Source organism: Physeter macrocephalus, chromosome 12 (assembly GCF_002837175.3).
Source record: "Physeter macrocephalus isolate SW-GA chromosome 12, ASM283717v5, whole genome shotgun sequence".
Lineage (NCBI taxonomy): Eukaryota > Metazoa > Chordata > Mammalia > Artiodactyla > Physeteridae > Physeter > Physeter macrocephalus.
In genome coordinates, this window is record NC_041225.1 from 87,605,615 (window position 1) to 87,620,957 (window position 15,343).

The 15,343-nt window shown below is 41.3% G+C and overlaps 1 protein-coding gene across 7 annotated transcripts in view; it reads right to left on the reverse strand.

Moving 5' to 3' along the window:
• SFXN5 (sideroflexin 5) overlaps positions 1 to 15,343 on the reverse strand; it is a 117,338-nt gene that overhangs the window by 58,463 nt on the left and 43,532 nt on the right. The gene's annotated exons all lie outside the window — the stretch shown is intronic.

Consider the following 15,343-nt stretch of genomic DNA (forward strand, 5'->3'; position numbering starts at 1 on the left):
GATCCTCCCGGACCGGGGCACGAACCCGTGTCCCCTGCATTGGCAGGCGGACTCTCAACCACTGCGCCACCAGGGAAGCCCTCTGTGTTCTTTTAAACAGTGGACATGAATATTTTCGTAATTGGTGGGCAGGGGAACAATAAAAACAAACCAGCAAACAAAAGGAACGCCTTTACTTCCACCCAGCTAACCCGGCTCTGTCACACCCTAGCCATCCAATAGGATTTTTGTGAGGATTCAATAAGAATCATTTCAAAGGCCTTAAGTGCTTTACAGAGACAAGTAGGGAAATTTATATATTATCTCTGGGCCCCTATGAAGCAACACCTACACTATGTTTAAGCTATTGAATGAAACATAGATGTCTAATAAGTATTTGTTGAATGTGCGAATGAATGAACAAATACACGCATATGACCAAGTCTGGTTACATAAGTGTGGATCCATTAGTCCCAAAGCCTCACCTAAGACCTAGACTCAGTGACTTTGTTTTTTTTGGTTTAAGTCAAGATTAATTGCCTGATCTTGACACTGACCAAATCTTAGACTTCGGGGATCCATGTGTGTCTCAAAATTTACCTTTTGAGTGCTTGTGTGCAAAATAACATCTACCAAGTGCTGCTGTATATGGAAAAAATGTGCACAGCCATCCACATATTGACTTATTTATTATTCTTGTAGATAAAATGGCTCTTTGGCAAGAATTTCTGTAAGGAATGTGTAAACATTCAATTCTATGCAGTAAATCAAATTCTAGACATCCTTAGCAGCATTAGTAAATCATGTTTTAAACATTAAAATGTTTTAAAACAGCAAACACGCACACACAGTTATATTTATTGGCCCATATCAGTTTGAATAAAATTACATAATGTAAATCCATTCCATAGCCCAATGAAGAATTACCTTATGATATTTTTCTCCCCAAAATAAGATCCTAACTTGATTTTTCTTTGCAATGACAGCTTAGAGTGCTGGAGTGAGAATCAGGAGACCTTGGGTCTTAGCCTAGGCTCCATCCCTGTGTGATCTCCAGCAGAAGACATGCCCCTTTGGGGTTCTAGCTTTCTCCCCTATAGAGTGAAGAGGTTGACCTTGGAGGTCCTGTCTCAGTTTAAATTCTATTCTCAGGTTCCAGGTAGTAGGTGTGAAGTCAGTACAGATGGTCCCATCATCTGTAAAGGGAATTTTCCCACCAGTCCTGCCAAGAAGTAACCCGAGGGGACCCAGGGCCTCATCCTAGCGCCCCAGTCAGGAGCCAGACCATAGAGAGGAAGCTGAGCCTAGAGAGGCCTAAAGCTGGGAACAGACAGCATGAGCCCGCAAGTGTGTGTGTGTGAATTTGTGTGTGTGCATTCGCATGCATGTAGATGTATGTATACACATGTGCATGTCTGACTGCCTCACAAAGCCTGAGGATATAAAAGCTGTTTTCCACTGTTGGGAACTCAGCACATCACTCCCCCTAATCCGTTGGTTTATATAACACTGCTGTGTTATGAACTACATTGTATTCTCCCCCTCAATCCCCTTTGCACCCCCTGAACTGTGCTTGGCTCACCAGGACCGTCATAAGATGTGGTCCATGGGACTCGTATTTACCAGACAACTGTTGTCCAGGACACTCACTGCTCATTACGTTGGACCCCATTATGAATCCACGTGGAGGAAATTTTTCTGATCTCAGGATCAGAAATTTATACTTCTGAACATCTGGTTTGCATCTGTCTTGCAAACACTGGACATTCAACTGTGTCCCTCTTTGCACTGACTGTCAAGATGCCCAGGCCAGGTCATCTTACTTGTTTTTTCTTGCATTTTTTTATGTGATATCAAGTTTTTTTCAGAACAAACCGTAGCCCTAAACTAAACCAAACTAATACCCAGGCTATGCAATACACATACACACAAAGTGTAACCAGTGAGTTTTTCACCTTGTTGGCCAACCTGACCAGGCTCCTGTCCCTAACTTCTGCCCCAACACGGGCCTGATGTCCATGCTGGGCACCTCTGACTCCACATGCTTTCTTAAAGAGATGAATTGATTGATTGATTTTGCTAAGCACTTCTCCTTATGTCATTTGCCATGATCCTTATTATAACTCTGGGGCTGATTCACTTTGTTATACAGCAGAAACTAACACACCATTGTAAAGCAATTATACTCCAATAAAGATGTTAAAAAAAAAAAGAAATGATAATGCCCTAAAAAAATTAAAAATAACTCTGGGGCTCAGACAAAATAGAGATTACTTTCTATATTTTGCAAATGGGGCAACAGAGACTTAGGGAAATTCAGTGATCTGCCCAAGGCTTTAAAGAAAGTTAGAGAGTCAGGTCTCCTGATTCCTGGCTTGGGGGCCCCAACTCTCTGATTTTAGGGGCTCCTTCTCCAGATCACCCGCCTGAATACAAAAGAAGAGTCACATTCTATGCCCATTTTCGAGCATCTTCTATGCACTGAGTCCCATACCGCTCCCAGTGGAGATTACCAGAAGAGATGAATATATAGCATCTAACCACAATAAACACAAGGACCAAACAGGAAAATGTCCTTTATAACTCCTGGGCATGAAAATGACAAGATGGTTTAAACAGGTATCTGGATGTGTGTAAAATTGATAAATTCTAACATCCAAGCAGGAGTTCAGGAAGGGAGACGTCTGGCTATCTGCCAAAGGAGGTGATAGGATGGAGCTGAGGTGTGCATGTGTGTGCTCATGGGAGCAGGAACAGCTGAGAGGCTGGCTGCATTGAAGTTGGATGTTCAGGAAATCAGCAGACGGGAGTCCGGAGAGGGTGAGGTGAGAAGGCAGAGGACCACCATGCCACATTGGCCAAACGGGGTCCCAGGGAGCCATCTGAGGCTGAGGCGAGAGAAACAGGGATCCTGCCTTCCAGGTCCTACAGTCAGGCTGGTGGGGCCACGAGCACGCAGGTGCCAGCCCCATTCCCTATTAGGCAACACGCAGCACCATCTGCACAATCCCAGGAGCAAGAGCAGATATTTTATAATTTCCTTTTTTCTTTTTAAGTCTAAATTAAAAATAAATGTTCCTTCAGTTCTCAGATGTATATCTCTGGTGCAACCTGCCCACATTCCCTCATGCTGCCCTTTCCAGAACATGGCAGGGGAAAGGAGGAAAGAGATGAATAGAGAGAGGGAGCCAGTCCGCCGGCTTCAATGCCAGTGGATTGCACCTCTTCCAAGGAGAAGCTTCAGGCGTGGCCGCGTGGCGGGTGGAGAGAGCCCAGAAAGCGGCTGGGACCGGGGAACGTAGAAGGAGAGCCAACAGCCAGAATTCCCAGCCCAGCCTGCACCCTATCTTGCTGCAGGACCTCGGCCAAATCGCACATCCTATCTTTGCTCCCATTTATAGTTCATAACACTACTGGGGTCCCCTCCACAGCTCCCACCCCCGGCAGCTGTCCTCTCGGCACATCTGTCTGCCTTTGATTCCCCTTCCCCTTGGGGGGCCGGCCATGGGCCCTGATGATCAACGCTCAGGCTCTGGTGGTGGGAGGAGCTGGACTCAAATCCTGGTTCTAGTATTTACCGGCTGTGTGACCACACACAAGTTACTTGAGTTCTTTGTGCCTCTGTTTCTTCATCTGTTAAATGGGGACAATCCTGGTACCTCTCTGGATGATCAAGAGAGGAAGTAAGGCGTGGAAAGAATTTGGCACAGTGTCTGGCACGCAGCACGTGCTCACTAGGTGTTAAATGTTAGTATCGTTCCTTTCCTTCTACCTCATTCTTTTCTAGCCTTTGCTGGTCTCTCATTTCTCTGAACTCCACAGTCTACATTCACAACTGAGCATCATTTAGCCCCAATCTTGTCTTTGAACACAAGGCTTATCCCATAAAGGATAGTAAGTTCCTGATGGTAGAATTAGGGCTTTTCTCTCTGATGTCCCCCAAAGCACTCAGCAAAAAGCTGGGCCCACACCACACACTGGAAGAACACTGCTAACTCATTATTAAGAACATTAATTCATTCTCGGCTAGGGAAAAGATCCATGATGGATTGTGACAATGACCACCGTCACCCATCTCTTCCTTAGTCCTTTTATTAAAGTCTGATTGCATGAGGCTATTGGCCTTTGGAGAGGGGGGCAGATTGAGTTTTGGTCCCAATTCTTCACTCCTCCCTGCATCCATACCCATGTCAGGGGAGGAATTTGTTTCCATGCTCTTGGTGTTGCTTGGCCATATGACTTGCTTTGGCCAATGGCATGTGGGAGGAAGTGGCAGTGTGCCAGTTCTAAGCCCAGGCCTCAGAGGCCTCATATGTTTCTGCTGGCCCTCTGTGCTCCTAACATTGCCAAGAGGAGACATGCCCTGACTAGTGTCCTCATCCGAGGATAAGACGTGAGGAGCAGAGTCCAGCCTGGGTGAGCTGACTCCCAGTTGACCCCAGACCTGCAGTGAGAAGCAAAACTGCCTCGGTCAAGCCCGGTCTAGATCAGCCAAACCCTGGGTAACTGCAGATCCCTAAGAATGAATGCTTATGGCTGCCACTGAAATTTTATGGATATTTGTTACACAGCACTATAGTAGCAAGAGCTGATTGATACAGAGATTACTACATATGAAGAGTGAATATGCTATCCTCTCTGAGAAAAATTCTTTACCATTACTAATGCACCTTGAATTATATCTTCCCTAGTGATACTGGTTCCTGAGCAGCCTAGCTTATCTACCCACTCCACCTGGTGACCATTGGCCCAACTCTGCGGCCTCCTTGACTAGTCCAGGAAGAAGGGAAGTTTGTGTTTGAGCCTCGTCTCAGGACATAATCAGGAATGGGGCCAACTGCACCCATATGGCAACTGGCTCACAAGAAAAATCACATCTTCACTTCAGGCCTCCATGGTCAGAGTGTTCTAACCTCTGCAGAGAGATGAGGTCTCGGCGTGAGAGAGAGGCACCACCAAATATCTCAATCTGCTTGGCCAGAAGTGGGACATGAACAGTTGAAGACAAGGACAAGGAAGCAAGGCCGCTGGTCACAATTCTGTGCACTGTGATAGTGGGACTCAGAACTGAGCAACCCCCTACCCCATAAGAAAGTGACTTAAGCGATAAGAAAAAGAAAACTTTTTAAAAGTATTAAAAAAAATCCAGAGGGGAAGCAGGGTGTGTGCCAAAACAACTGGGTGGTGAAACTTAAGTCAGGGGAAGACCACAGGGCACAGAATTGCCATGCTTGGCAAGATAATGGCAGAAATAACTGGTCCTCCCATCCTCCACCCCATCTCCATTTGGCTAATCCCTCCTCAACCTCCAGGTTTCAGCTTAGTTGTCACTTCCTCCAGGAAGCCTTCCCTGGCCCTCAACATGATGTTAGATTATATGCTCTCTCAGCACTCTGCCTGCCTTCGTTGCAGTATTCATCTCAGTAGTAAATATCTGTTTAAATTGTATCTTCCTTGAGAGCTTCCAGAAGCTTCAGAGGGGTGAGACCATATGACATTCACGTCTCAAATACCTGGGAGTCCTCGCTGGCAAAGCAACAGTCCTTTGGCATCACACCCTTTTCCTCCGCACTGACTCACTCAATTCTAAAATGTTCCTCTTACTTTTCAAAAGACCTTCCATGGGCCCCAGTACTCAACAATTTGCCTGTTTTTTCCTTCTACTTTGTCTCCACCTTCTGATTTATATAGCTAATGATCGAAAAGTAACACTTCGGTGCATTAGGGGTGCTGCTGTTTAAAGGATCCCAACCAGTTAAAGAAAATATCTTTTGTCAAATGAATGTTTGTCCCTGACTGGTGAATTCCAGCTTAATGAGCAACACAACTCTTGGATGGTATAAATTAAGCCAAAATGACTGGTATCCAAGTCTGGGACGAGGAGGGTTGGAAGGTGTCAGAAAGGCCCTGGGACTCAGCCAAATCCTCACATAAGTGAACCCTCCATGGTCCACCCTTCCTCCCCGCAGAGATGACTTGACTTACACCAGCACTTTTGGAGAAATGGGGTTTCTAAGTCCACACGATCATCTGCAGTGTTAAAATGAGAGGGTTCAGAGTAGAGTCCAAGCTCCAAATGTCCCAAGACAGAAATCTGGTTTGGACATAACCCGAGGCCTCTGGACTCACTGACAGGATGCTCCCGGTCTGCCCTCCTCAGTCTCCCAGCTGGATAGGGGGGTTCTGGACTTAAGTTCTGAGACTTCCAGAATGACAGGGGGAGGGGAGAGGAGGACAGCAGCGTCAGGGAGCTCAGGGCTGAGAGGGGAGGCACGATGTCACCTGGGAGAACCTCAGGCCCACAAGAGAAACCCAGCTCCCTGCCCCGAGACATTATGGGAGCCAAGGGTAAAGGCTGGCAGCTGGGGAAATGCAGAGAGGACGGGATGAGGGCCTGGACCCTGGCCCTGCCTCTCCCCAGCCACACATGCCCGGAAAGGACAGGGCTGCACACCCCTCAGTGGAAACATGGGAATTGAGATGCCAATTATAAGAAGTGACCACGGTTGGTGGGGTTCTTCTGGGAAGGTACCTGAAAAAGGGGAGCCGTGAACTGCACCAGCCTCGGTGGTGCACTGGCTTAGCCGCCATGCTTGTGTATAAATTGGGATCTCTTTGCCACACATCAAAGGGGGAAAAGTTTCCATCTTCAAATGTTAAGCTTAAAATAAGACACTACATGGGTGCCAGTAGATCTGTGAAATCTGCTGACTAAACTGGCACCAGCTTCTGGGAAAAAACCAGCTCGTTTCTCCTGAGCTCTGGGAGTGAGCAGGGTAGGGGCGGGGTTACTCTCAGGCAAGGTGACAACAGCGTGGGGGGTCAAGTCAGGGATGCTCACCTGGGCAGGAGGCAGTTTAGATGTTGCTTCCAGAAGCATCTTAGTCGAGGCACCTGCCAGCCTTACTCACTCCTTCCCTTTATCACTCAGGGACCTAGTTCTAGCACATTCGCTGGCACCCCATTTCTATTTTGGTAAGCATTTTAGTGGTTTCTGCATGTGTATATTTCTTACCCATTCTATCACAGCAGGGGCTTCCCTAAGGCATGGACTGGAACCTTCACTCGCCTTCAGACCAGGCGTTTGCTGAGATGTTCAGGGCTACCAGGCGACAGCAGGGTCTTAGGGGAGCTGATGTGGCTGGTGGGAGCCAGGCCTTGGGTGGAAGTGCCAGGACAGCCACAGTGCTCCCACCTTACTGGGTGAGGCAGTGGCCCCGGGAGGGAGTGGGACCAACGAGTCCTCACATTGCTTATCCACGTCAAAGTGCCTGGATGGAAGGCTACAGGTTCTCCACGACCAGTGGCTCCTCTTGGGACCTGGCCTCTGGCCCAGCTGTTCTGAATCCCGGAATACAACTATTCGGGGCTAGGAAGTGAGGCTAGGTGAGCCTGTCATTTTGGCCCTGGCTGCCACTGAGGCCATCGCAGGTCATGCTGCCCATTCGCCTCAGTCAAGTGTTCATACAGGATCTCAGATTCCAGGGATTCCTATTCTCACATCCTACACATTTATCCACAGAGGGATGTTTGCTTCAGGCTGGAAGAGAACTGGTCCTGATAGGACATTCACAGCGTCTACTTCAGCAGTAAACCTCTGAACAACATGGGAGTGGATCAGCACCCAAGTTCGCATGATGCCTAAAAGGCCATAGTGACCCTGAAGTGACTGATTTGTCTTACAAAGAGGAGAGAGTGGAAAAATATGGGGTGTCCTCAATAACACCTGTGAACTAGACACAGTGCTGGCAACCCTTGGGTTAGCTAGTTTATCCCAGTTGATGGCAGCCATTAATTTTGAAAGGGTCCAGTTGGCCTCTTATGAGGAATAAGCCCCAAACTCAACTTCTCTGGCTTGGGAGAGATGATACTGCCAAAAGATATATCTTTGTATTTTTAAGCATTGATGGAATATTTATGAAAATTACTGTGGCAGATTCTTGTTTGCCTACCTATAGCTATTCTTCACTTCTTTCTCACTAACAGAATCCCTATAATTAGGGATTGACTATATATCCAGCTAAGTTCTACATGGAATATAAACAGAACTGTTCTGTGACGCTCTGAAGAAGACTACTTAAAGGGAAATGACTCAGCTAGGAGGTACATCCTTTTACTTCTCCCTTCTTTCTCCTCCCTGGGATGTGGCTGTGATGACTGGAACTTCAGCAGCTATTCTGGGCTATGAGGTGACTGACACTAGAAGGCAGCACAGAGAATGGTGTAGAAAAATGGAAGCCTGGATTCCTGATGACTGTGGGGATCTGCCTACCTCCAAAATTCTTTGGTATGAGAGAGAAATAAATTATTTTGTTTAAGTTACTGTTATTTTGAACTTTCTGTTATATACAAGTGGTCCTACTCCTAACTGATATAATCATATACTATGCTACAAAGAAAACCATAATAAATCTCAAATGGCAAAATTGTAGCGGTCACTCTCTCTGAAAATGAGATAAACTAGAAAATAATAACAAAATAATATATCCTTTTAAAACCCAGTCATTTGGAATTTAAAATGCATTCTTCTGACTATCTAACAGACTAAAGAGGATTCAAAGCTATAATTTCAAACTTATTTAGAAAATAAAAACATATATCACTATATATGAAAACGTATTAAACATAGCCAAGTGTTCGATATACTCAGAAGCAAATTCACAGCCCTAAACAGCTTCATTAGAAGGAAAGAATGAGAATAAATAAGAATAAATTCAAGGCAAAAGATTAAAAAACCAGCCACAAACAAATCAAAGAGGAAAAGTGGATATTATAAAAACAAGAGCAAAAATGAATAAATTAGAAAATGAAAACAGAAGAATTGATAGATACATCTAAGAGCTGATTCCCAGACACAACTCTCACAAATCTAGTTATTTTAATAAAGGAGATGGAGGTGAGAAGTGGGGACAAGACTCAAAACTCAATCCAAGGAAAGATCATTATATTTTAAAAATCAATATATAAAACTTCTCTACAACAAAGACACCAGAGAGTAAAGGAAAAACAGCTGGGAGAGAGTTTTGTAATATATATAATTCAAAGGATTAATATCCAAAATATATAAGGAATGCTTACAAATCAATTAGGAAAATACAGCAAATGGAAGAATGGACAAAGGATGTTAACAGCTAATTCATGGAAGAGGAAATGTAAATAGCCAATAAATATATGAAAAGAAGTGAGATCTTTTTGGTGTTCAGGGAAATGTGCATTGCCTTTTACATAGCAAACTCAGTTTCTGGAATGGGCCCTTAAGAAATCATCATACTTGTGCAAAAAGAACTTTATAAGGATTTTTCACAGCACTGTTATTTCTAATAGCAAATAATCAGAAACAATCTAAATCCATCACTATGGGAGAGAATGCTACTCAGCAGGAAAAACAAAGAAAGGAGGGAAGGAAGGAAGGAAGGGAGGGAGGGAAGAAGGGCGGGAGGGAGGAAGGGAGGAAGGAAGGAAGGAAGGGAGGGAGGGAGGGAGGGGATCCTTATGTAGGCAAACTGCTAAGTGTAATTAAGCTATTTGTAGATAAATAAGTGTATTTTTACTTATAAAATATATCTATCTAAAAACAAATTTTTAGTGATGATTCATATCTTTGCAAATGCCTAGAAAAAAGCCTGAAAGTTCACACCAGACTTCTCACAGAGGTTACGTCTGGGAATAGATTTGGAGTTGAGGGTCGTCAGAGGAACTTTACTTTTTTTTTTTTTGCATTGTTTGAATTCTGAGCTGAGAGAATATATTCATGTATTACTTGTATAACTTTAAAAATATTCTTGGTGATATTTTTGAATTCCAAAGAACATATTCATGTATTACTTGTATAATTTTATAAAATACATGGAGAAGTTTTTTTTAATCCTAAGGATATTTCTGCACTCCAAAGATAAAGAGAAAAAATACCAAAAGCTCCCAAAGGGAATGGGGGAGGTTTACCCATAAAGAAAAAGAGAATCAGGCCAACTATTGTTCATGTATAAGAGGGAAAAAACGTCATTTCAGATATGCAAGGACTCAGAAAGTATTGCCCACACACTCAATATTATTCAAAGAAGTACTCTAGCAAAACATAGAGAACACACACACACACACACACACACACACACACACAAAGCCTAAAAAACTGTGAAGTTTAATATAGGTGTTAAGCAAGGATTCAAAAAACTGGTGAGATTCCAGATTATTTCCAAAATCTTGACAGGTGTGTACAGGTGAAATGGTAGAGTAGAGAGTAGGGTAAAACGGTATGCTAAACGTCTCTTCCTTTATGGGTAGGGTTGGGGAGGTCCTATTTACTATTCAATTATTGATATTGATAAGGTAGATACAGCGAAATCTCTTCATAAAATATTATAGGAGAATGGTAATTAGAGAGGATTAGGATGCTCCCCTTCCAAACTACTTAAGAAATCAAAAGGATCGATGAAAATTACCACTCTAGTACAAATCAGGAAAATAAATGGAAACAATAACAAACTTGATAAGCAAACCAACAAACAAGCTACTTGATGGCTGGGATAAGTGCTCACAACAACCAGTGGCAGAATAAATAAGAATGGGTTCCATTAATTATTAAAGTTAAAGACAGAGTTTCTCAAACTGGGTAAAAAAAAAGTAGAATTCAGCTCAATTTTGTCTACAAGTGACATATACACAGAAACTAAATATCACTCTGATATAAATGTGTAGGCAATAATTTACAAGGCAGGGGCTTCCCTGGTGGCGCAGTGGTTGAGAATCCGCCTGCCGATGCAGGGGACACGGGTTCGTGCCCCGGTCCGGGAAGATCCATGTCCGGAGCCTGTGCTCCGCAATGGAAGAGGCCACAACAGTGAGAGGCCCGCGTACCGCAAAAAAAAAAAAAAAAAAAAAAAAAAAAAATTTACAAGGCAAATAAAATGGGAATAGAAATATTAATATGAGATGAAGTAGAATTCAAGACAGCAATATTCAATGAAACAGGGATATTTCGTGTGTGCGTGTGTGTGTGTGTGTGTGTGTGAAAGAAAGAAAGAGAGAGAGGTGGGAAGGTGGAGATTATAACATCAAGAAGATAAAAAATGTCATGAACACACCAAACCCCACTGCACTGAAATATATACAGCAAAAACTATAAGAAATGCAAGGAAATTAAACACACACAATTACAGTGGGGGAAACATAATACTTTCTCAGAATATTTCAGAACAATGTAGAAGTTTCAGGGAAACTACAGAAGGATAGTGATGAGAATGATATTCCCTATACATGTTGATACACATTTAAAATATATGTATAAAATGAAACATTGCAAGCATACAGAGAAGTCTAGAGGATACTACAATGAATATCCACATACTGCCAAATCTTACCATTTTGTCAAATTTTTGTGAAAATTTTATCTTTTTAAAAGATGAAACATAACAGATACAAATGAAGCACCTCCTGTTCTGCTAGATTCCATTGCCTTCTCTCTCTCTCCAGAGGTAAGTAGTATCATGAATCTGTTGCTAACTGTTCCCATGAATGTTTTTATGGATCCTTGAAAAATATACCCATAAATATATATATAATATTGCTTTGCATATTAAAACATTATATAAATGACATCAGACAGTATTATTACTCTGCTACTGTTTTTTCATTCATCATTGTTTTTGAGATTTATCAATATTGATAAATGTAGCCCTGTTCATTATTTTATTTCCTGTGTTAAGTATTCCATTGCATGACTAAATCATAAATATTTATCCATACTCTTAATGGACATTTCAGTGGTTTCCTTTTTTTTTTTGCTATTATAAACAATGCTGCAAATATTTTCTTTTCATATTTAATGTGTTTTGTGTATGAGGTGAAATCTAACTTTATTTCTTTTTCACATAGGTAGCACCATTTGTTAGATGGCCCATCCTTCTTCTCCACTGATTTGTCAAATATCAAGCTTCCATATGGGTATGGGCATGTTTCCAGACTTTCTATTCTGTTGCAATGATCTATTTGCTTATCTCCAAACCAAAACCAAACTGTCTTATACTACTTAGTAGGGTGACTCTCCTCTTACCACCTCATTATTTTTTTTTTTTTTTGGCTGCGTTGGGTTTCCGTTGCAGTGCACGGGTTTCTCATTGTGGTGGCTCCTCTTGTTGCGGAGCACAGGCTGGAGGCGCGCGGGCTTCAGTAGCTGCCGGGCGTGGGCTCAGTAGCTGTGGCGCACGGGCTTCAGAGCGCAGGCTCAGTAGTTGTGGCATACGGGCTTAGTTGCTCGGTGGCATGTGGGTTCTTCCCGGACCAGGGATCGAACCCACTTCCCCTGCATTGGCAGGCGGATTCTTAATCACTGTGCCACCAGGGAAGTCCCACCACCTCATTCTTGAAAATTGTCTTGGCTGTTCTTGGCCCTTGGCTTGTTCATATAATTTTTAGTATCAACTTGTCAAGTTCCATGAAGAATCCTGCTGAGATTTTGATTGGAATTTTATTGAATATAATTAAATATAATTTGAAGAAAATGGGTGTCTTCATGATAACAAATATTCCCACCCAAGTTGATATATTTCTCCATTTATTTAGATCTCCAATGTCCTTCAATAAAGTTTTATAAGTTTTTCCATAAAGATCCTGCACATCCTTTCTTGAATTTATTTTTGGTAACTTATCATTCTAAGTGCTATTATAAATGCTTTCTTTTAAAAAAAATATCATGTTCTAGATGTTTGTTATAGGTTTACAGGCATACAGCAATTATTTTGTATACTTGTCTTACATCCAGAAATCTTATAAAATAGTAGTTCCAATAGTTTGCCTATTCTCATGAAAAATTTTGTTTCTTCCTTTCCAATCCTAATACTGGTCATTTATTTTTTCATGTCTTATTGTACTTGTTAGTCTCCTAGAAAAATGCTGGATAGAAGCACTACTATCAGGCATTCTTACCCTGTCCCAGACATTAAGATTTTACCTTTATCTGATTCATCTTTAAGAATGGTTCTTGCTATGGGGTTGGGGTTTTTTGTTTTTTGTTTTTTTGACAGATACTGTATTAAGTTAATGAAGTTCCCTTTTAGACCTAACTAACCTTCTCTTTTTAGAAAAAGTATAAATGGAGTTATGTTTTATCAAATGATTTTTCTGTATCTACTGAGATCATCATGTTTCTCCTTCAATTTGTTAATGTGATGAACTATATTAATACATTCTCTAATGTTAACATTTTTGGTAAATCTTTTTTGATATATTTTAATACAGTGCTGGATTCAACTTGCTATTATTTCATTTAGACTATGTGTAATTTCATAAGTGATATTGGCCTATAATTTTTCTTTCTCATACTTACTTCTTTGGTATTGGTTTAAAAGTGCCTCATAAATGAATTGGGGAATATTTCCTCTTTTTTTTTTTTTTTTTTTTTTTTTTTTGCGTTACGCGGGCCTCTCACTGTTGTGGCCTCTCCCATTGCGGAGCACAGGCTCCGGACGCGCAGGCTCAGCGGCCACGGCTCACGGGCCCAGCCGCTCCGCGGCATGTGGGATCTTCCCAGACCGGGGCACGAACCCATGTCCCCTGCATCGGCAGGCGGACTCTCAACCACTGCGCCACCAGGGAAGCCCAATATTTCCTCTTTTTTATTCTCTTTAAAGAGTTTTGTAAAGATTGAGTTTGGCTATTCCTTTGAGTGTAGTCACTTGAAAGATCATGGGAGCCTAGCGGTAATTTTTGATTTGTTTGTTACTTCTTTGGTGCGTATATTTTAAGCAACTGATCTAATTTCTTTCTATTTACAGGTCTTTTCAAATTCTATATTTCCTCTTGCTAGGCAGTTTTTGGTAACCTGTACTTTCTCAGAAATGTATCCATTTTTTCTAAGTCTTCAAATTTACTGCCCCAGATTGTTCAACGCATTTTGATCTTTTAAACTTCTATTATATCTGTAATTATTATACTTTTTAGTCCTAGTATTTTTCATTTGTATCTTCTCTCTTTTTTCTTGCCCAGTATTGCCAGAAATGTCTATTTAATTAGTCCTTACATAGAAGCTAGGAAGTTACCCTCAAGATATATCTCCAACAATATCAAAACACATGCACAAGACTATCTATTCTTGCATTATTCATATTGGCAAAATAATGGAAATAAATGTCCATATGTAGGAAAATAGTTGAATAAATTATGGTACTTCCATGTAGTATACTACTACGCAGCTATTAAAAAAAAAAAAGAATGAGGAAGATCGCTATAAACTGATACACTGTGATTTCCAGGATATGTCATTAAGCAAAAAAAACATTGCGCAAAAGGATTATATAATATGGTACCTTTTATAGAAAAAAGAAAGGGAAATGTATTTGTATTTGCTTATTTTTACAAAAAGAAATAGGAAGGATAAAATTATTTACTTAGAGAGGATAGGTGGGAAGGAGGTAGAAGGGATAGAGAGGGAAATGGGACTTTTATTATGCCTTTTTTATATAGCTTTTGACTTTTGAACTATGTTGACATTTTATATAGTTCCCAAAATAAATCAATAAGAATGGGGAAACATCTGAAATTCAGTGGCAACAGAAATGAATAAACCTAACTGCATATCAAATAAATAACATATACACACAGAAGAAAATAATTAATTCAAATAACCTTTTTTTAAAAATTCAAATAACTTTTGAACACAGTTCTCTGACTATATACTCTCAGTAGGATCTATTCAATGGACAAAAAGAACTTCAAAGAAATCTCAAGCTTTACTTAATACATTTGGCGGGGGGGGGGATTAATACATGTTTGAGTGGCATTAATGTAGCAATTCTGAAATTATTTTATTTGTATATATAAGATTTAGTAACTGAATAAATACATTGTTGTTGTAGTCTCATTCAGGGAGAAGATGTAGATATGGACTGGAAGGAGGGGAAGAACTCTGAGATGTTGGATTGGAATTAGAGGTATTAGTATGAAGTCATGATTTTTATTTTTATTTTTATTTTTTTAAATTTATTTTTATTTTTCAATGCACCAACGCAATTTATTCTCTTTTCTATATGTGTAAGCATATATACAAATCAGCTGTTTTCTACGAATCAGCCACCTCTTGGTGAGCTTTTTTTTTTTTTAACATCTTTATTGGAGTATAGTTGCTTTACAATGGTGTGTTAGTTTCTGCTTTACAAAAAAGTGAATCAGTTATACATATACATATGTTCCCATATCTCTTCCCTCTTGCATCTCCCTCCCTCCCACCCTCCCTATCCCACCCCTCTAGGTGGTCACAAACCACCTAGCTGATCTATCTGTGCCATGCGGCTGCTTCCCACTAGCTATCCACCCTACGTTTGGAAGTGTATATATGTCCATGCCACTCTCTCACTTCGTCACAGCTTACCCT